Source organism: Falco punctatus, assembly GCF_963210335.1.
Source record: "Falco punctatus genome assembly, chromosome: 1".
NCBI classification, from domain to species: Eukaryota; Metazoa; Chordata; class Aves; order Falconiformes; family Falconidae; genus Falco; species Falco punctatus.
The window spans coordinates 46,561,433-46,583,436 of NC_137580.1; the positions used below are offsets into that span (position 1 = coordinate 46,561,433).

The window sequence follows — 22,004 nt, forward strand, 5'->3', positions numbered from 1 at the left end:
TTATTGTAGCAAAGAAACTATTCTTCATCTATGGGAAAGATCAGCATAGGTCAATCAGCACAGCCACATTAGAGCAGCACTGGAAAACCTACTGGTGAGCATTGCAACCATTTGGTCTTCACTTGATGAGCTACAGACTAAAGCCAACTCAGCCAATGCACAGGTCACTGTCAAAGGTCTCTGAAGGCTGCTGTCATCATCTGAACTTCATCTGTACAAGCTCACTTATCACGCATCAAGAGACAGGCACCGCTGGCACTTTCCCCAGCTGTAAACCAGTCCGCATGCTGGCAGCAGGAATTGGCCTGCACTGCCTCTGCCCCACCAGAGGATTGCCCAGTCCATGGGAACTCTTTCCTTTAGCAGCTTAGCCAGTTTTTCTGGTTCATAGTAGAACAGAGCAGCTGGTATGGCTACTCTGGCTGACTGAATCCTACCCAGCTGCCTAGGAAAACTCTATCATGGAAGCAGACATGAGCATCAAAGACCTGGCCTAGCTTGAGAAAAACCAGAGAGCTGGTGTTGCAAAGAGCCTGGGCCAACAGCCTGAACAGTCCATGCAGGAGAAGTTACCTTTCCCTTGTGGTCAGGGGAGATTTCTAACCAGCATTTCAATGTTTGCCTTATCTGCCAGCCTAGATGCTTTTATGGAGCACCTCAGCAGAAGATCTGCACACTGCATCGACATGCCTGGCTTAGTGCTTTCTCTTGCCTTCATTTTAAAGATGGCTAATTAAAACACAGGCTAGACTAGGTAAAGGACCAAAGACTCTAAAATGACTGTAGCAGAGGTAGAGATGGGAACTCAGCTGAGCACCACTTCAGGACCCCCACCCAAAATCTACTCTCTGCAGTGGAGTGCCTGAGCACGCTGCCTAAATACCTACACACATAGGTTATGCTGTCACAGACCAGCACCCCATCTGTAGACCCAAAGGGAAAGTCCTCTACAAATCTTTGTGAACTCTTTCTGCCTATAAAAATATGTAAACCCTGCATTCCTTGCTATTAAAAGACAAGCCCTGGTGGGTTATCTGCATGGATACAGACCCTGCAGGCAACCGTCTCCCTTTGCTCTCTAAGATAAACTCTTGTTTACACCTGTAAGTCTTTTCCCCCATGACAGGTATGAAACGTTACCAGGAGGTCTACAGAGTTCTCAAGAAACCTGAGTTCCCAGGTTGCAATGCCAGAAGAAGCAGCAAATTTAACTCATGATTTTTGAAACCCTGGGGCGTTCCATCAACCCCCCATGCCATCTCCCATCTCCTAGTCACACACCCTTGCTCTATTCCCTGACAGACTCTTCCATGAGCCTATTCAACATGCTTGACCACCAGAATACTAATCTACCTCTTAATGCAGGGGTCCTCAAACTTCTTTAACCAGGGGGCCGGCGCGCAGATGCAGTGGCAGGCAGTCATCTGCAGCTGCCTGGTTTCCCCCCCCCCAACCCCCGGCGGGGGGTTCTGTAAATACCGGGGGCTGGATTGAGGACCCTGGGGGGCCGTATCCAGCCTGCGGGCTGTAGTTTGAGGATGCCTGTCTTAAAGAAAGGGGCAGCTGGACTAATGGTGAACAGCTCAGAGAGGGGGCTGGCGAGCCCCAGAGCTCAGGAGGGGCCACAAGACCACATAGCCTGGGGCAGAGGTGGAAGGAAGGAGAGGAGTGAGCTAGGGGGTTGTCCTAGGGGAGCTCTTGGGTTTTCCTTGGATGGGCTCTTGAGTCTCCCTAGCAGGGAATCCTGGGTTGTGCCAGGAGGGGCTCTTCTCACCCTTCAGCTGTTCTTCATAAGAATGTACAGGCCAGGTTTACCATCCTGCACCACTATCGCCACACCAGGCGCAAGGGTTTTCCTTCTCTAGCTGGGGACAGAGTGGGAGGCAAGAAGCCCCACACTCCAGCAGAAGCCTGAATTTGATATGCAAAGTGTCCCCAACAGAGTCATGAGCTACACCAAAACAGTTCCCCCCCAGCATCCAAACTAGCAGTCCCTCAAGAGAAATGTCTTTCTAGTCACAAGTTTCAAAATTACTTCTGTTTGCATTGCAGTGAATTTGCCACTGGCAGGGGCTGAAACTCAGGAGTTAATGTACTGCAGGTTTATGGTAAATGAATGCTTCTGGAGCCATAATTCACGTTAATTGACAGAAGCTGTCTGCAACACTATGAAATATGTACATCATAGCGGCAAAACAGGAATCCCTGTGTGCATCAGAAAACAAACAGAGCCTTTTGCTTCCAAGCACTGTGATTACTTCTCTTTTTCACATCAAATAAAAACTGCTAGTTACATCCACATCTGAAATGAGGTGTGAATAGTCAAAGACGCATCTGTAGCAAACCAGCCAAATGCAAGAACTGGAAGAGGAATGTACCTGAGACACAGCAGACCATTGCCATCCACACCACACTTTGATCATAAAACACACTGAAAAACCAGTCAGCTCAGGGCAATGAAAATCATCAGGCAATTACCATTTGTGTGACCCATTTTCATCACTTTATTTTAAAGAAGAGGCCAACTGGAGCAAACTGGCTTAGCTCCATTGGTTAGAGCACAATCAGCCCCCAAAGGTTTATCTGCTTGGAAAATGAGTATATTCTGCAAGTAGATCCGCTTTTAATGACTGATAGTGGATTTACAGCCTTACAGGTATGTTTAGAAGAGGTTCAGTTTCTCAGTGAGGGAATTAGTGAAACCAGTGAGGGTGTGTGTGCAAGGATCTTTACTGGGAGCACTGACCCATGGATAAATTCATTAGAAACAGAGGTTTGTGAAGTGAGATTTCAAATGTTGTGTACAGATGGGCTTCAAGGCAGCAAAGGAAAAACACTGAAAAGCTCGTTTGTCAAAATGTGTCACCACATCAAAGCATAGCCATCCTGGGTAGACATTTGGGCTTGACAATGTATTTGGGGAAGATTTGCTGGAAGTCTGAGGAGTCTCTAGCTGAGAGAGGTGTCATGGTATGGTGTGAGGGTTTTTCAAGTAACATTTTTGACCCAAAACCGGTAATGTTAAGAGATTCCATTTTAGGACACCATTCTCAAAAAATTCTGTCCCGTTCCTATAAAAAATGAAAATGAGCTTTGAAGCTATGAAAGCTGTGCCAAACAGAATTATTTGCTTACATCAATAGCTGCAGGGGACAATGTCTGGCCTTAGAAAACCCATCTTAGACCAACAAGCCCAGCTAATGCAAGTTAGATCCCACTGCAGTCATAAATAGAGGTTTTTCTCCTCATTCCTTTCCCTACTAACACTACCGAACACTAGTAACTTCAAGAAAATGTATTGGGGAAGCAAAGTCCTCTTTCTAGATTACACACAGTGAAGGCTTTTTTGCCACCACTGAACACATAAGACCCTAGTGGTGGCCTTAAGGAAAGTATGTTCACCAGGTTTCTTGTCTTTTTCCAATGATAATCAACATGCTAGCTAACCTCACCTGGCCCCACCATCCAATCCATCTTTCCATCACCTTCTTTGAGACCTGTGAAAACCCCCATGGATTTCCCATTGTCTAGGATCTCCTCCTGGCACAGTCCACCATCTTCAGCAAAACTCTCACCAAAGCAAGGTGCCACACAACTCCAGGCTGGCAAAGCAAGGCCTAGGCAGGTGAGGGTTGGGGCACGGTGTGAAAGGGAAGAAGGTAAGAGGTGGTGTTGCTCAATATGGGCGACTGCACAAGGCTTGGGAGGTGCCGTCACATGAAGGGTGGTTTAACTAGGTTCTACCAGATTTTGCCCTGAAATAAACCTTGCCATAGCCCTGCCTACAGTTTTGGACCCAGGGTCCATCCAGCTTTATATCTTACACTCCTTATGCATCAGGAGGAGCAGTATCTTGTTTTTAATTCACTAACTAATGGCAGGATTCTGCCCACCCCCTACACATGGGGTTGTTCCTTATACCCAATAGAGGACGTGGTACGTTCAACATGAGCACCCTGGGATTGAGGAGCTGCAAGTGAGCTCACTGTAGGCAGGATTTGGCCCAGAAAGGACATCATGATTGAGCTTTAACTTGCCCCCCTCATTAGGAGAGCTATTCTGCTGGTTTGTCTCTGTGTAACTAGTAAAGAAAACGGTGAATGATGATTCCTTCCCCAAGAGGCCTGAAACTTGTGAGCCCAGCCCTGTAATCTTCACTCACACAGCTCTTCCTTGACTTATACAAGTAGTTCCATGTGTGGATGAGGTTGGAGGATTTTCAGGATGAGACCTCAGGTAATCCTGACCTGACCTGACTCATGAAGGGGGAGGAAGGAGCTCAATCCAACTGGCTTGGGAGGCTGTTCATCTTGCCAGAGGTACCTGATGCCAGTTCCTTTGAAAATAAAGAATTAGTCATCTTTCTGATTAAGTTTAGATACTTTTAGATGGGCAATGAGAAATGAGTCAAAGCTGAAGACAACATCAGAAAAGAGTGGAAGAGGAATGGTAGGTGTCAGGACAAATTGTTCTGACTTGGAAGCTCAGCTGAAAAAGAGGTGTTAAATGGCAGTAGGTCGGTGTTTGCAGCTAACAGCCGGGCCTGTGAAGCTTTCCTCTCCCACCCCAACATGGATGCTGAGTGAAAGCAAAGAGGGCTTTTCACTCATTTCGAACCTGATCCTGCACCATTCAAATCAACCAGGCTTTGTCATTAGCCTCAAATTCACAGGTGGGGAAGGAACACTCACTCCATGTCCTGTTTATCCTGGTGGCAGCTAAAAGAGCATTTCTGAAACGTGTCAGCTAAAATATTTGAACAAGCAAGTTTTCAAATCCCAGTGTGGACAGAAGGAGCTGCTTTTTAGCAGGTGTTAGCAGGAAAAGATAAAGCTGCTTAGTTGAAAATATGTCATTGTTCATTTGGAAATGTATCAGTATGAGTGTGTTAGCATCTTTGTGCCAAGCCTGGACAAGCCTTGGAGCAGAACAGCTTGAACTAGAGAGGACAGGGAGTTGCAGCTTGCTCTAGGGGCAGCCCAGTGCTGCAATACTTTGGGTAGGGGAGAGAAAATAACTGTCCTCTAATGGGAACATTCTAAAGTCAAGGGGCTTAGGAAAGGAGACAGCAATTGACATCATTTTACACCTGCTCCAAGGAAAGTTGGAGGATTGTGTTTGAGGCAGCTGTGGCCACATGGAGTCTTTTCTTCATTAGGATTCCTGAGGCTGATGCTATCGCAGGAGCTAGAATGGGTTCAGCAGCAGTAAGACCACTACGGGAGCCAAACCCAGATGGACAGAGACAGAGGGGAAAGGGGTCACCTCCCAAGAGCTCGAGATCTTCTTGTACTAGTCCCTGCTTCTATGGCTGCTTTGGCATCTGAGCTGGTATTTTGGATGCTGCATACCCAGAGCAAAACCCAGAGTAGGCATCTTCATGTCCCTCCATCAATATCCACAGCAAATCTCCAAACATAGGTTCACTTAGCTTGTTTTTCTCTGTGCAAAGTGGTTGCACAGTCCCATTCACTTGGCATTTACCCAAGCAGCTGCTGATACAGTCCCAAAGAGGCACAATAAAAAGACTGGGGGAATGTACAAATTCAATTTAATGTGGAACGAGGGACCAGTTAATCTGATCCCTGAAGAACACAAAGATATTTATTTTCATGACAGTGAGGCCTCCTATTCCAAGACAGGAACAGCTCTCGTACCTTGGATCCACACTCCCTCTGTGCAAACATGCCTGAGTAGCCAAATTTAATGCCAGCTCCCAACCTTCTGCTTGCAATCAGATTTTGTGTAATTGGAGGCATCCCTCTCTTTGGCACAAATGAATAGGTATAAAACCAAACCATAGGGATATCAGCAAAGACAATGTGAACTGAGATTCTTAGATTTCTATTCTGTTTCCCAGGCACACCATGGTTCCACTCCCATCCCAACAAACCCTGCACGACACACAGAGTGTCCGTTTGAGTGGCTCTAAAGGATTGCTAACCATATTCATGAGGTCTGAATGGAGTTACAAATAATAAAAAGCCAATGTTAATGCCTCAGTATCCAGGACAGATTTCTAGAGCTGTATCCTAACCTACAGGTGGCAGGAAGAAATATTTAACCCATGTACAGGGTGAGCAGAACTATGAGAATATTAATCCTGATGGTCCTCTGACTATTAACATCAACACTAATTACCATCACTGCAGCTTTCACTCCAGCCTTGTTCCTCCAGGTCTGTACATTAGCTCCCACTTCGTCAAGTGAAAGCATTGCAGCCATCCCTGCCTTGCTGCACAGCCCTGCCAGGTCTCCTAACCCTCCTCTCCACACTCTCTGCCACAGGTATCCAGATCCTGCTGTGCCAACCCCATGCTGGGGCAGCTGTAATCGTGTTGCCACAATATTGGATTAACAGCACAGTGAGTCTGAAGGTACATCACATTTTTAGTTTCCCATTTGATGAAAAACTAGTTGCTGAAAACAACTACATTTTCATCACATTTAAGTGAGAGATCCAAGTTCTGTTACTGTGCATGACCAGAGATACCTCCTCCATGGATAAAACAAGAAAAAAATAATAATCAATTTCCTGCCCAAATCCACCCGGGACACACAAGTCCCCTGAACAGGGACTTCCACCATCACATAATGTCAGGGCCAATTGAACATGGTGTACCAGCATGATGCACAGCAGTCACTGGCACCTTCACCGAAAACACATCCCAAGAGGGAGGTAGAAGCTCTCAGCACCATGGCAGCCACAGCATCTGGCCAAGAAACAGCAAAATTAGATTCAGCTCCTTCCTCAGGGTGAGGGGACTCAAAGACATTTCTCCCATGAGCCTGCCTTGACCACTGTCCTAAAGAAAGCCAAAGGGAGAAACCTCCAGTATGGGAGTCGAGACCTCTGCAACCAAGAAGTGCTAAGTGACAGTCAAAAATGAAAGCAGAAAAGGAAGAGCTGCCTTTAGCCATCTGGCTGCAGCACTCAGCCCTGGGAAAAGGAGAGATCAAAATAATTTAAAAATCAGCCCTTTGAGAAATACCGGACAGCCTCAATTTTTTACCTCCAGTGATTTTAATTGAATGACTCAGGTGCTTCAAATGCCTCAGACACCCAAATCCCCTGAAATACTTTGTGAAAGTGGTGCATGAAGAAGCAGTTTTCTAAGAGCAGGCAGTGACTGTACTGGAGGGTTTAACCCTTTCCAGCAGTTCTGATTTCCATGTCTTTTAGGAGCAAAAAGTAGTTTTTAGACACAAATGAAACCACTTCCAAGGAAAACCCTTCTTCTGTCACCACACAGGGCTCCCACAAACAGCCGTGCAGTGCCAACAGTGGCACCACAGAGGCAGGACAGGTTGTCCATGGGGACCAGCAGAGCAGGTCACGCTGGATTTTCTCTGTCCATAGCCTACTGCTGGCAATGGAATCCCCTGAGAGCTCTGGACAGGCCATTATTGATGCTATGAAGGAGAGGAGAAAAAAGTTTATGGTTAACCCTGGACAAAAATTGCTTTCTTTCCACATAAGAAAAGTTCTCAGCAGTTTTGGAGAAAAGGCGTAGCAGGGTCAAGCATGCCATCAGCCTGAGCCCAGGTGAAATAATACGGCAATGCAAGTGAGGCATGGACCCAAGCATACATGCACATCCTTACAGGAGAGAGATCTGAGCCTGAGGATGGACACCAACCCATCAATACATCCATGATGACAGAAGACCCATGCTGTAACCCTGCCAAGCTTTCTGAGCTCAGCTCTTTTTGCAGTGCTTTGAGTGTGATCAGACACTCTGAGCTCCTGCATTAGTTCAGCATGTCCAGGCAGCCTGAAACATGCTAAGTATGTTCTCAGTAGGAGACAACCCCTGTTTCCAAGGGGGTTTTAGCCTAAATGCACCATACCAAGGGTGAGCTTCGCACCACAATGCATGGCGGGTTCATGGTGGGAAGCTATGTCAGTCAGGCCAAACACCAAATCCCATCCAGGACATCACATTGGTCCCCCGGAAGTCCAATGACTCAAACAGATAAAAGGAACTTGCTCCCCTGAGACGAACATTTCTTCCGAGCTGTCTAGGAACAGATTTAGATATGTGCAAGAGGCAAGACAAAGCCAGTGTGTCGTGCCCGTGGCTGTGTATCAAGGCAAAGAGCAGCTTGTCCACCACTTTGGGACATGAGAAGGGGCAAACCCTGCTACCGCTCACAGTTATCCCAAGTGCAGGATGATCCTCATAGGACGTAACTGAACAAGTTATACCACCTAGGGTGTAAGTGAGCAAGCCCTTCAGACACTGTGGGCTGTATGGCTTGGTCTTCTTCAGTGTCTACGTGATGGAGCCAAAGCAGGCAGACTGAGGATCTAGTCACCAACAAGGCAAAAGAAACTTAGAGGGGTTGAATGAGAAAAACGATGGAGCATGAGTTGTTTAAAGCAAAGGTCATCTTTTTCCTTTGCATTATACAGTGTAGAAGACCACAGTTCCTGACTGGCAAATATAAGCACTTGTGTAATAAAATGAGAATAATAACAGGTATGTCCATTTTAAGGAAATGGAATTAAATATAGTACAGTTAGGTTGAATATCATTTGCTGTTTCCAGAGTTCCTTTAATAATGGAGTAATTTGTCAAATGAAATTTAAAAAGTCACATCTCAGAAGTTTTTATGGACACTGGATGAAAGCAGACAAAATATATTTTAGATAAATCCTACGTTAATAGAAGGGAGTGGAGGGGTTATTTTTATTTCATCTCTAGTTGCTGTGCAGGCTCAGCCTTTTACCCAGGGGGATTATCTCTCTCTTAACATGTTAACATTAAGACTGCATACTTCCCTGAATGATACAATTCAGTGCAACACAAAGTATTGAGCTTAATACAAAAGTGAACGGGTGAAGTTCTGTGACCTCTGTATTTTATAGGGGTTGGGACTAGATGAGCTAATGGGCCCTTCTGGTCCTACTGGCTGTAACTCCATCAATTAATGCTTTTTAGAAGTGATTTTTATTTTTTGATCTTCGCAATTCTTTCTGCACCTTTACTAGGAGATAAGAGGTTTAGGGGGACCAAGGAAAATTAAGGATCCCTATAACAATAAATAAATAAATAAATATGCAGTGTTTTTGCTGACAAATTGAGGGTATCATGGATCAGCAGTTTTATTATAGTCTCAGGGAGAAAAGATCAAAAGACAGATCAATGCATCAGCTTTTAGTTGGTTTTAGATGGCACGCTAAGGGATTAAGAACTCAAAGGATTTCCCTTCAATCTCAGAGAGTTTCCAGAACATGTAACAATTTTAGGTCAAATTATAATAATTAACTTGAGATAGTGTGTTGACTGGAGAGGAACTTTGCCAAAACCAATTTTGTACATCACTAAATACTGACATTTGAATTCAGAAGGGAAACTTGCTTTAGCTCACCCACAAGTTTATACAGGTTCAACCATTAAAAGGGAGGTTGGTCTTTGTAAAAAACAAGAGCTGAAAGTTGTAATGCTTCCCAAGTCAGATGGGGAGTAGTCCCAAGAGGATGATGTATAATGCAGCAGAAAGAATGTTTAAACATACGTGGGATTGTACTGCCGTACAGATAGACATGGCCTCTTAAAACTCTGATAATTAATCAGTGACAGGATTGTTAATCAACACTTCTGGGTTCTTAAAAGATCCTCGGGAAGCGTAAATGTAAATGCAGGGGCCTATTTTTAGTAGGCAACTCATCTTTGATAATGAGTAGACGGACACTTGGCAGGGAAAGAAAACACAATCTCAGCCCAAAGTTGAAAATTTTATTATTATAGCATTCTTATTAAAGAGCTGCTATATCTCGGCCAGGTGGGATGGCCCTGCTGCAGGAGTCACCAGGTGATACCACACAACCTGCATGAGATAAAGAGCAAGGCTGTATTAAGAGAAATACGCAGTTTTAAGGTCAGGAGTAGCTGTGTTTTAAACAGAAAATATCCATTCTTGTTGCTTCATGTCCAAGTGAGCAAGCAGAGGGGAGCTCAAATATCTGCACTGGCCAGACATGAGTTGTATTCAATTTTATTTTGACCCACATTCCTCAAACTTAAAATTGTCATTACTTCCTATCACCCCTGCAGGCTGCTTCACCCCTTTAGAGGAGAGGAGGCAGCTGGAGAAAGTAATTTCATTAAAATAAAAACACAAAAAAAACCAAAGCAGGCATGTAGGCTCTGGCATGAAGAATTAGACAGTCCAACAATCGCCGGGTCAATTCACATTAAGCTGAACAAAGAGCAGACAGCAACAAGAAGATGAGCTAAATGGCTCGGTCGCTGCTGCCTGTCCCTAATTCTCTGTTGACTTTCGTCAGCGCCTTGTCAGAGGGGGGCTGCAGCATTTGACCCCCCGTTTCCAGGCGCAGGCGGGGAGCTGGGGACACATGCGGCAGCGTTAAATAGGCGACTCCATCCCTGCGTGCCCCAGCCCTGCCATGGGTGACTGCTCTCCCAAGTCAGCCTATCAGGAATTTATTGCCTCTTCTCCATCACCCGGCAAAGAAACTGTCACACAGATGTTGGCATTGTAACTCATTCAGTGTCACTGTGGGGTTCTCCGCCATTGTATCCCCGCACAATGGGGCGGCATTCAGGGAAGGGCATGGTAGGGCTGCAAAGGTAGCCCGGGGCTGGGGACGTGCTGATGCGCTCTTTGTTGCAGCTCCTTCTCCGAGGGTATCGCCTGCCCTTGCACTCCCCTGCGCTGGAGGCAAGGCCTGGAGACGAGCTGGCAGGAAGGAAGGATTTTCCGCCCTTTGTGGGCTCTTTCTGTGCTATTTTTGTTCTCTGGGACAGCTTTTGTTGCCCAAGGTAATGATCCTTGGCCCTTATTCATATCTCTGCTTTTGTCCCGGGGCCTTTGTAGGCAATGCACCGGGGGGTGAAACCCGCCAGACACAGCACCAGGGCCAGGCCCTGCTATAAATAACTAGTGAGTTGTATAGTATGAAATCATCCTTGTCAGAGTATTGGCAGCAGGTTGTGAAAAGGTTTCACAAAGATACAGCAGATGCATCCTGGCTCTGTAAAGCATCCCCAAGAACACACCCCACTGACTGCAGAAGTGACAGGGTGATGAGCAGCATCCCAAAGCCCAGTCAGGACAAGCGTCTTCACAGGCTGTCCCACAGCCACATACTGTGGTCCCCTGGGCTTCTGTAAGTGCATTCACACTCCTACCCACAGGGAAGGCCAAGAAAAAGGGCTTCCAGAAGTGATGTGAACCAAAGCAAAACCCTCGGTTCAAACTTCTGCTGAACCTCCTGGGACGATGCTCTCACCAGTACTGTGTGCTCCACCCTGGTACCTGAGCGGGGATGAGGTGGCAGAAAACATGGGCACACTGCTCTTTAGAGGCACTCACATATGCACATAAATATAAAACAGTGAAACCAGCTTCAGTACTTAAAAAAAGAAGAGCTTCAAGGCCACATCATTACTCCCCACTGGTAGCACTGGTGGCATCCTCACCATGCTTGAGCCAGGCAGACAAAGGGTGGTGGGGACAGCCCAAGGTGACACCACTTCGCACCAGAGCCTCCCCCAATGCTCAGCCCGAGCTTTGCTCCAGCTCCCTGCGCAGAGCTCCCCTCTGGGCTACAGACCTGCAAACAGTTATGCAAGTTCTCACACGCATACCATCAAGCATATTTGTTTTTGTTTTTTCAGGTTCAAGGCCTCAGAGTGTAAGCTCCGGAGGGTAGGGAGGCTCTGCTGTTCAGACATCTAAGGCACCACACCCAACTGTGAGGAGGAGGGATTTTTTTTTTTGCAATTTTTTTTTTTTTCCTAACTCCCATCCATCAGCTCAACGGCCGCAATGGTGCCAAATGAAGTCTTTCCACTCATGCAATTTTTGCGGTCTAAAATTCACCACGTGTTTAACCACGACTCCTTGGCCGGTCCCCACAGCACCCAGGTTCCCAGGTGGTCCCCCATCCCAGCACCAGCCAAGCCTGCAACTGTTTAGTTTCTAAGCTCAGGGCAGTGAGGCCAGAGTGGATACTGGCCAAATATAATATAGACACACACAGGCCTATATTATATAAAATACACACACACACTTACACATATTTTATGTATATACATATACATATGTATATAAAAATATATAAACTCACACACAATGTATGTGTTTAAAATAGAACCCCCCAACCAGAAAATAAAATATTTTACTGCAAAGCGAATAGATTTTTTTAATGCTTAGAAAAACGTGTTAAAATAAAACTAGAACATTAATGAATCCCTGTTCAAATGCCGATGAAATACAGTGCTTCTTACTGACTGCATGAAAATTTTTTACTGTTTATTTATATCATTGCTAATGGGAAAAATTTCATTTGGAGTGAAATATACTTGCTACAGAAGGGGCCTAAGTCTTCATGGCCCACCAAGCTGTCCCCAGCAGCAAATCTATGGTACAGAGAGCCTGGAAAACTCACGGCTTCACTGTATGCAGGCTCGAAAATCAAAACTGAACTGAAGCACGTAAAGTTCACCCTCCTGGTGAGGTCCTTTTGCCCTGGTGAGACTCCTGAGCCAGGTAGTTTTCCATGAGCCTGAGCTGGGGAAAAGCCTGCTCTCCACATCAGCCCTTTTTTCAGCTTTCCCCTCAGATGAGTGCCGTCCAGTACAGAGAGCTGCCTGCTGTCCCCGCCACAGGCCAGGTGATTTCCCTGAACACAGTACTTCTCCACAGGACCTAAAGTGCAGTCCATGATGCTTGCATTTGAAGAGGATCATCTCCGCTTAAGGCACCCGGTTGTTGGATGGAAAGACCCTGGTGGGAGTTGTTAACCCAGCCAGAGAGGGTTTCTTGATGGAGGTAAGCTTTGAGATCTCAGACCTTCAAACAGAAGCCACAAATTGTGTGGGCAGGTTTCCTGAATCATTACACCCTGTTATTAGGGCTTTAAGCTGGGAAGTGGAGAGACCTGGACTGTTTCAGTGGCAATTTAATTATTTTATACAAATGGGAACATCTTTAAAAGTTTTAGAGCCTGGGAGAGGCTTTGAGAGCTGCATTTGGACATTTCTTTGGGGAAAGCAAGTTCAAGTCTCATCAAGCAGAGGAAAATAATTCATCAGAGTCTCCCATATCCCAGATGAATAATTACTGGCCTGGGCCTGGGGAGAAACGGGGGAAGCACAGCATTACTGCTTTCTCCAGTTCTTCCACTGAGAGACATGATTAACCCTTCCTGGGTACCAGACCACATTCAAGCTTTGGGCCTCCAGTCATAACAGGTACCTCTTGCCCGTGTAGAAGTAACATCCAAAGGCAATGGCAGACACTTCTCTGAGGTCGTGAGGGTGGTATGGGTCCCATCAAGCTTCCCCTGTGGTCAGCAGCCAGAGCTGGGCTTCTCCAGAAAGTCAACGCAACCACTGAAAATGCAAATTTCCCTCTAGAGGGGTCTGTCTCTTCCCACTGAAGGAAGAAGGATCCCTGGTCACCAGAGTCCTAAGGCAAGGCACATCCTCTGGTGCTGAAACAAGGCGGGATGAATCAGAGAAGCAGAGAATGGTTTGGGCTGGAAGGGACCCTAAAGACTATGTCATTCCAGCCTCCCTGCCATGGGTAATCCAGGCACCAAACCTCAGCATTTCCTCAGCCCTTCCCCTCCTGAAATTCATTAATACTATCCTGTACAGTGCCTGGCACGGAGCATGAAAGCTCAGTTTCCCTGCGTAAAGGTTATTCACGCAGTGACCTATAACACTGGCCGGATGAGAGCACTAGCATATGTAAAGGATCGAGCCAAGCTCTTGGAAGAATAAAACAACTAATACGCTGACATAGCGCTATTGTATGGAGCAATCAAGAAAAAGCAATGCTAACATGGCTTGAACAGTACATGAATTATGTAATGCTGACATTGAAATGCCTGAAAAATGGTGGGAGGAATTCCTTTTCCTCAGAGTTCAGATGAACATGGTGCCCTGGACTAGTCGGGAGCAGCAGCCTGCCAGGACAGGACAGCGGACCCCTTCCAAGTCTGATGAGTAACTAGTTTTCACCAACTTAACAAAGCAAGCTTTCAGCATGTAGATAGAATGATGGCACAACCTGAGGAGATAAAAGGAATGGGCCAGTGTTCACAGTCAAAACAGGCTAGTCTGAGTCAGTTTGTTATGGTGGATATATCTGAGCTCAATCAAAGATGATTTTGAGATTCCTTGAGTAATCTCATGCAGCAAATCTAGCTAATGTGTAAGCTGTAATTCATAATCACCATTGCATCAGGAGGAAAAATACATTAAAAATCATTTTGCTTTGTACAAGTTAGTCTAGAACAACAACATAAATAGTGAGGTTCCTCAGGGAAAAGGCTTTCTTAAGCAGAATTACTAAGCACGGCTCACATTGATTAGATACCTCCAGATCCCCAAGAGGAGGATGTAGGCTCAGCAACACAGGCTTTTCATCAACAGCTCCTGCCTAGGACCATCGTACAAACAAGGTGCAATGAGAGCAAAGGAGTCCCAGCCGTAAGTGACTGGGTGACAGTCCTCCTGATACCCCCCATCAGCCATCAGAGAAAACACCCACTGAGCTGGTGGAAAGAATCTCAGTCCAGTGGTCTTTGGATCCTGTCCCAAAGGGAAAAGCAATTTCCGTCACAGAAATATGCCTGCCACCTAGCTCATTTATTGCTCTTTTGTTAAATGTACTATAAAGACTCACACAGTAAAGTTCCAGAAATCATCCAATATCAACAGGTTTCAGCTGGAGTGATTAACCAAAGCCCAGGAACTTGGAAAGTAACCGTATTAATGTCTTCTGGCCACTAAATCTTTCTTGCCAAGCAATAAAAAAGCCAAAAAAAGCTAAGTAATTAGGAAGTTAGCACAATAACTCCAACTCCCAAAGAGGGTTCATTAATTGTTTACAGAAGATAGACTGCAATAAAGGGATGATTAGAAATATGTCAGCTGCAGGACTTTGATAGCAAAACTGTCTTGGCGGGGGGGGAATAGACTACAGAGAACAACAGCAGTCAAATAAATGGAGGGCAAATGACTGGTTGATCTGCCTCAGAGATTTTGCAGTCCTGCAAACATCTACTCTATTGATCTAAATGTAAGATGGCATCACACATGTCTGGTATTTTGCATAATGGGAAACAAATTTAAAAGGAGTGGACACATAGTGGAGCCATGGTGTTCCCTTTCAACCCAGCTGGGACCATCCATGCAGCTGACAAAGCAGATCCTCCTTGGGAGCTGCACTGCACACAGCTGCTGTTGAAGCAAATTCTGGGCAGCAGTGACCCAACACATCTTATGCCACTACAGCCCTAAAACATAAAAGCAAATTTCAGCAGCATCCAGTTCTGGTTTTCTGGATTCTGTTGGTGCCCTTGGTATTAAAGAGCATGGGGACAGCCAGAGGACAAGCTCAACATATGGGGTGCTTGATTGGTGTCATCAGTGACTACACGGTAAAGTGAATTTTTATAATAATTTTCATATGTTTGGGCCAGTGCAATACATCCAGAGCTGTGATGCTCCACAGTCCTGTCTCTTGCATGGCTGCAGCCCACTGCATGCCATAGAATGGTTTGGTGTATTAACTCCTATAGCTTTGTGCCAGATCATGCAAACTGAAGAACATGACAAGCCTACAGGAGCAGGTCAAGAACACAGGGCCACATTACCTATATGAAAATTCAAGGCCAACCACCACCAGTCACATGAGCTCCTCTCACTCTTGCGTTTTACCACTACAGCTGTGCCAGGCACCATGTGTAGAAGCTCAAGGCATCAGAAACACAGCCAAGCAAACACACACGCAAATATCCCCATGCCAAGAGGCTGATAACGTCGTTTCTCTCTCTTCCACAGCTTCCAGATCAAATTGGCTTTGTTTCTATGAGCTATTTTGTTTATCTAATTTTCAACACTGCAAACCCTGCCTGGAGACCATTAAGCTCTGCCTGTACACCCCAGGACTCAGGGCCGTTCATAGCAGTTAAGTATGGGCTCTCAAAGGAGGAAGGAAATAGGTTTGGGTTGTAATAAATACTAACAGGGTGCTTTAATGATGTCTCTGGGCACAGGTACATGAAGCACTCTGCACCTCAGCCTGACCGACGTTGCTTGTGTGCCCATAGGGTCCCGCTGGACCAAGTGGTGCCAGGCTCTCCAGTTAAACTGGCCAGCCAGAGACAAGGTGCTTTGCTCTGCTGTAGCTCCTTCAGGCACACAGACCTCATAACTGGTACCAGGAATTTCTGCCAACAACTTCAAAGAGGGCAGGATTCAACTCATCGTTTGAAGCCCGGCCCCATTCCCTGTCCTTAGGCAAGTGGAGGAGCCATGAGAACAGCTCAAAAACCTCAGCTGCTTCAAAGCACATCTGCCTACCTTGGGAATCAAGAAGTGCCCTAAAAACACATCTCCCTTCTGCACCTGCAAAGCACTGGCCACCCGTTCGCACTGCCTGGGATGAGATGAATGCCTGTGCCCTGCTTGCCAACTGCATGGTCCTCAAATGTCTGAGCCCCTGCTGTTTCACATCACATCCCAGCTCTTCCCACTGTGTACTGACGCAAAAGCTGTGCCAGCCCAAAGGCTTTACTAAGTCAAACACCCATAATCAGATGAGCAAAGGCATAATCCTGTCTAGGATGCATGGCTAGATAGTTCAGCTTCCATGACAGTACCAGTGGAAAAACAGCACAGAAATATTTTTGTAACATTAATGCAATCTCCTTCTAATTAACAATTTATTGCACTAATTCAGCCTGCTTTGCTTCTTGCAGGTCATCAGTATGAAGTCACTCACCCCCAAAGGGGCTTGTAATTCAGATGTTTTCCCACGGTGTGGTGTTCTGCCCCCCTCCATCCTGTCCCAACTGAGGGTGAGGACAGGCAGCGTCCCCATTTCCCCAGGAAGTCCATGGGGGCATTTTGCAAATGAAGTGATGTGATGCCTAAAAGGCCAGATAAAACAGGGTGAGGGGCCATTAAGCAGCTCTGGGCACACAGGAGAGGCTTGCCGAGTGCATGTTCTTCCCATCCCAAGAGGACAAGCTTTGGGAACAGCCTTGTGCTTATGTGTTTCCCCAGATGGTATCAGGACACCAGCTCAGAGAATGTGAGTTGATGCAGGCCATATCTGTGCCAAGGCAATAGCTAACACTGAAATTGTCTGGATGGTCAGAGGCCAGGACATGAGACCAAGTATTGGCCACACATGTCTCTTAGTGGCCATGGACCAGAGTGACCTGCCCATACTTCCCTCCTGCTGCCAGGTCACCAGGTGACTTGTTACACTTGTTAGAGTTTAGAAAAGCAAAGGCACCAACTTTTCTGTATGAAAAAAACACCAAAGGGAAGTTCTGAAGGAGGCTTGGGATACTTCATCACTCCTTGGAGGAACTGGTTCAGGATGCCACTGCACGAGGAAGAACGTAGCCCTGGGAAAGCTCCCTCTGTTCCTCTGGGCCTTTGTTCCCCATCAACCCAATGGGGAAAACAGCATATTCCCTTCTCACGAGGGTGTTGTTAGAGTTGTACATCAAAGACCACACGGTGTCCAGGCACTGCGGGGATGGGAACTACATGAGCACCCAACCTGAGATGAAAACACAAAGAAAGGCGTTTTCAAACAGAAGTAATCTAAGTCAATTTTGTCATCTCCAACTTCAAAGATACAAACTCCATTATTTTGTCTGCTCAGGAAGTGGAAAAACATTCTTCTTGTCCAATACAGATTCATGCTGACAGCAGGCAAAATTTTGGGCTATTGAATTAATTAACAGCATTTTTCATTGAGGTTCCAGATTTCACCCAGCCTGGCTTAGGGCATGTCTACACAGATGGGCGCAGACACACTCGGGCTCCTCTGTCTGCCTTCCATGCCAGCTTGACTCAAGCTGGCTTCAGCATAGCGCTGTGCTCGCATGAGCTATCTGGCTACTTGAGGGGAATAAGGAACGCTCCTAACAAACAGGGTGTAAGATTTAAGCCCAGCACTGCATGAACATGGCTTCATGGCTTCTGGATGAAGCTGGCTTGTGCCCAGTTGGCTTGGAGAGCAAGAGAGGAGCTCACATCTGTTTGCATCCATCCATGCAGGCATGCCCTTATATGCCTGTTTTCATGTTTACTAAATATCTTTTTATTTGGCTACCCACTAATGGAAGTATTTTCATGACAGCTTTTAAAAACCGTACAGCTTTCCATTTTACTATTTCCTTGTACTGTACAAAGCCAAAATATTGTGGTGCTCACAATAATCAGCAAAAATCAGGAATAGAAACATACATTATTATGACAGCATTTAATAGCAACAAATTAATTACATTTGTAAAATGTTTTTGTTTATGATAATCACAGGTGCTATTTACAACACAGGGGTTTTTTTCATACGTGGGTGTGTGCAATGATCTATTATTTTGGCAGATTCTTCTAAAAAAGAGCACATTCATCAGTCCTTACTTCAATAAAATACTCAACCAGGGTAAAATCTACTAGACATGGAAATGTCCATGGAACAGATGGAGTCACAGGAAAACAAACCAACCCTATTTCATCTTTATTAATGTTCAGCCAATCTCAGGATTAATACACACACAGAGAGCCACAGCTGAAACGGTCTGAGTATTTACTATGATCAGTTTTCGGCATAGGCCACCAATACGTTCAGAGGGAGCCCAGTCACTGGAAAGAAATCCTCTGGACATGGAATAATAGGAAGTACACGGAGTGTACAGAGGAAAAACCTTTTCACAGGAACACAAATCATTCAAAATTTGCTGGGATGTAATTTGCAATGAATGTAGTAATTTACTCGGGGAAGGAGGAAACTTGCAATAATTCATTTGAAGTGGCTTTCTTTGCATAAACACTGACCAAGATAAAGCTTATCAGAGGCATTCTTGTAGCTTTGGTATGCAATTGTAGTAGTCCATGGAGTATTAGTTATTTGGCACTCAACATGTTATTCTGATAGAAAACATACAAGCCAATTAAGTATATTTAACCGTTCATTGTCCACCACTGGAATAATGTCAGTGCTCCTCATGACTCTCAACCAAAGCCTTTGTTTACAACCTTGGTATCACGATAGTGTTGCCAAGAAAAGGAAAAATTAAAGTTCCTCCCAAAATAGCATAGTCAACTGGGGAAAGAAATTACAAGGAGAAGTTTGCAGAATTTGTCTTGTTGAAAAAACAGCTTGACTATAACACACACATAGTAGCACAAAGACTTTCTTCTCAACGGCAACATTTCTAGGCCTTTACTCAAGGCAGCCTCATAAATCCCAGCACGTGGGCATTCCCAGGGGACAGCAGCTTTCAGAACTGCTTTGTGAGCTACAGACATCAAGGAGATCTGCCAGTCAGATGGGAACAGTTTTGCTGCCTGTGTCAGTGCCAGATAGCAGCAATTTGCACAGTGATCAGGAGAGATGTGGCCATTGACAGTTAGCCTTTACAACAATACAAATAGGAACTGCAATAACAGAGCAGGGCAACATCTAGCCTGTTACTGCTATTGAAAAGAAACAGATGTTTCACAGAAAGAGAAACGGAACAAACCCACCAAACTCTTGTGGTTTATATTCCTCTCGTAGCCTATTCCTCTGCTGCATGCCTGTGCTATTCATCCTACCACAACCCTCTAAAATCAGTAAGAAGCTCGCACGACTAAAATGCAGATACATTTGACCCTATTGGAGATCTTCATCCATCCTCAGATGGTGCATGGACAAGAGATAGGAAAGGTTTATCGCTTGAACATCTGCATGGAGGCAGGAGGTGTTTCCGTGGCACCAAACCTCAGTGCAACACCCAGCCTCCGAGAGGCAGGGAAGGGAAAGAGGAAGGAAGAGTTTTGTTCTTCTCTCATGTTTGCTATGGTCACCACTTCTTGGAGCTTAATCCAAGCGCTTCAAATCTCACCAAGAAATAAATTAAAAAGGCTGGACACTGCAGCTGCCAAAACAAAAGATTATTCTACAGTCATGAGAATTAAAATTACTTATGAGCTCAGCCAGAATCTCCTCTAAGGGGACACATTTTCTGATTGTCTGTAGAGGAAAATACCCCAGTTAAATAGAGGATTGTAACTAAAAAGTATTCAGGTTTCGCTGAAAGGATTTGGTCTGCAGAGGTTATTGACTCCATATCGATGTGCCTTACAAGACTGAGGGTTTGAAGGGCTGTAGGGCAATGTAAGCAAGAGGGCTTGAGACAGTTAAACCAACAAGATGATCACGGGAACTGCCCTCCACACTGACCAAAGCTTAAGGTAAAGTGGTGCCTCTAACTGCCATGTGATATCTAGTACGTTTGATGAATTTCAGCTTCTGACCTTAGGCCCAGAATGGTGGAGTTTGATCCAAGATGAATGAGGAGACAGTTGCTTAAACCAACTTCTCCTTTGATGGCCTGCCCCACGGGTCTTTTCTGGGGACACTAGTATCAGTGGTATCTATATTTTCATTAGCTTCACTGTACCTTCAGTCATGTCCTATGTCTGTTTCAGCTGGATGCCAAGCACAGGCTGAAGCCCACACAAGCCCAAGTTCACCAGTTGTCTTAACTGCAGAGACTCCAGCTCATGTTTGGTTTCAAGACAAGCTTTGGGGAGCAAAGGTTCCAGCGTGCAACCACTTACAGCACAGACAGACTGGCCACAGTGTGCTGTACCATCTACCACCTCTTAATCCTCTTGATTAACCTTGAGGTTAATTGGCCTCAGGGACCTCAATAGTACCTGCTGTTCACATGACTGAAAAATGTGTAAGTTAATCTGCTGTTGTAGAGCAGGAACACACATTTGCAGACAAGCAGGTCCTGTAGCTGCTGTATGGAGATGCATACCCAAGTTGAAGAAACAAGCCAGGGTTTTCTCACAATCTGGTCCCTGCACCAAAGGATGTTCTGGCCTGTCCTGCCTGCTCAAGGGACACGAATGCACCGAGGCTGTCAGATGCTTCCTGCTACATTGTCTTTGCTACTGCTGCCCGAGCAAGGGAAGCTGATACAGAGACACCCTCTCGACTCCTTTGCCACATAAAGGGACACAAAACCAGAAGTACAGATAACGCTGCTTACACAGCACTCCCACAAGCTTTTACAACAAAATGCTGTATGTAACTTTAGTTTGGATTAGTTCTTCAAAAGACCTTTGTAAGATGCTCATTCTTTGCACATCAATAGAGAGTGGCAAGAGAAGGATTATTTTGATGTTGCGCTTCTCTTTGAGCTTGATGTTTATCCCCTGTGAGCACCTGAGGATTGTGGGACCTGTACCAGGTTCTGCAAGTTTTCCCACTTGACGGGTAGGTGACTAGATAGTTGTCAACCAACACGCAACCCTAAATTGCCTTACCTTGCTGCCTTGAAAAAAAACACGTGACTTGTCTCCCAGAGGATCTTACAGCAATATTTCTGACATACGTAGGTTATTACACTGTAGAAAAAACTCTGTCCCTTCTGGAACTGAATATAGCTCTGCATTCACTGTCAAGCCCTACCCTAAACTTCCACCAAGATTAATTCCATTTACAAATACCAGTCTGCAGTTTTCTGTCTGCTGTCAAGCTAGACTGGGCATCCAAGAAATTTTTTCTTGGTTTTAGCTGGAAAGTCTTGTCCTTCCATCTGCGGACTCCACCCATTGCTCTCAGCAAACAAGCCTGTCCTATCCCATCCAGGTTCTCTCCCAATCAGGAAAGATATGCAACACTTAACAACTGGAACACTCATTTTTTCCTCACACTCCACAGCTGCCAAAATAAACTCTCCACGAGATAGAGGCAAAAAAGTTACTAACAGAGTGAGTTATGGCCTGGTTGCTGTGTTCCCCTCGGCATTCCCTGGGGGCTGGTTTCCTGCACAGCCCTTCGAGGAAGTGCCTTGCTTGCTGGGTTTGTTTGTGTGCCCCTGTCAGGATTTAACTCTAGCAACACCTTAAGGCAGCTCATGAATGAATGAGTGAATTAATGAACACAAAATATGAGCAAACAAAGTGTGCTCAGTCCAGCTCCTGATTCGCTTTATCCCA

At 45.5% G+C, this 22,004-nt stretch overlaps 1 long non-coding RNA gene across 1 annotated transcript in view; it reads left to right on the plus strand.

Moving 5' to 3' along the window:
- Positions 1-1,386: 1,386 nt before the first annotated feature.
- Positions 1,387-22,004, plus strand: part of LOC308073146 — a 34,539-nt gene continuing 13,921 nt past the window's right edge. Inside the window, exon 1 of the long non-coding RNA XR_013931932.1 lies at positions 1,387-21,279. This is a non-coding gene — a long non-coding RNA (uncharacterized lncRNA). The remainder of the gene's footprint in view (positions 21,280-22,004) is intronic.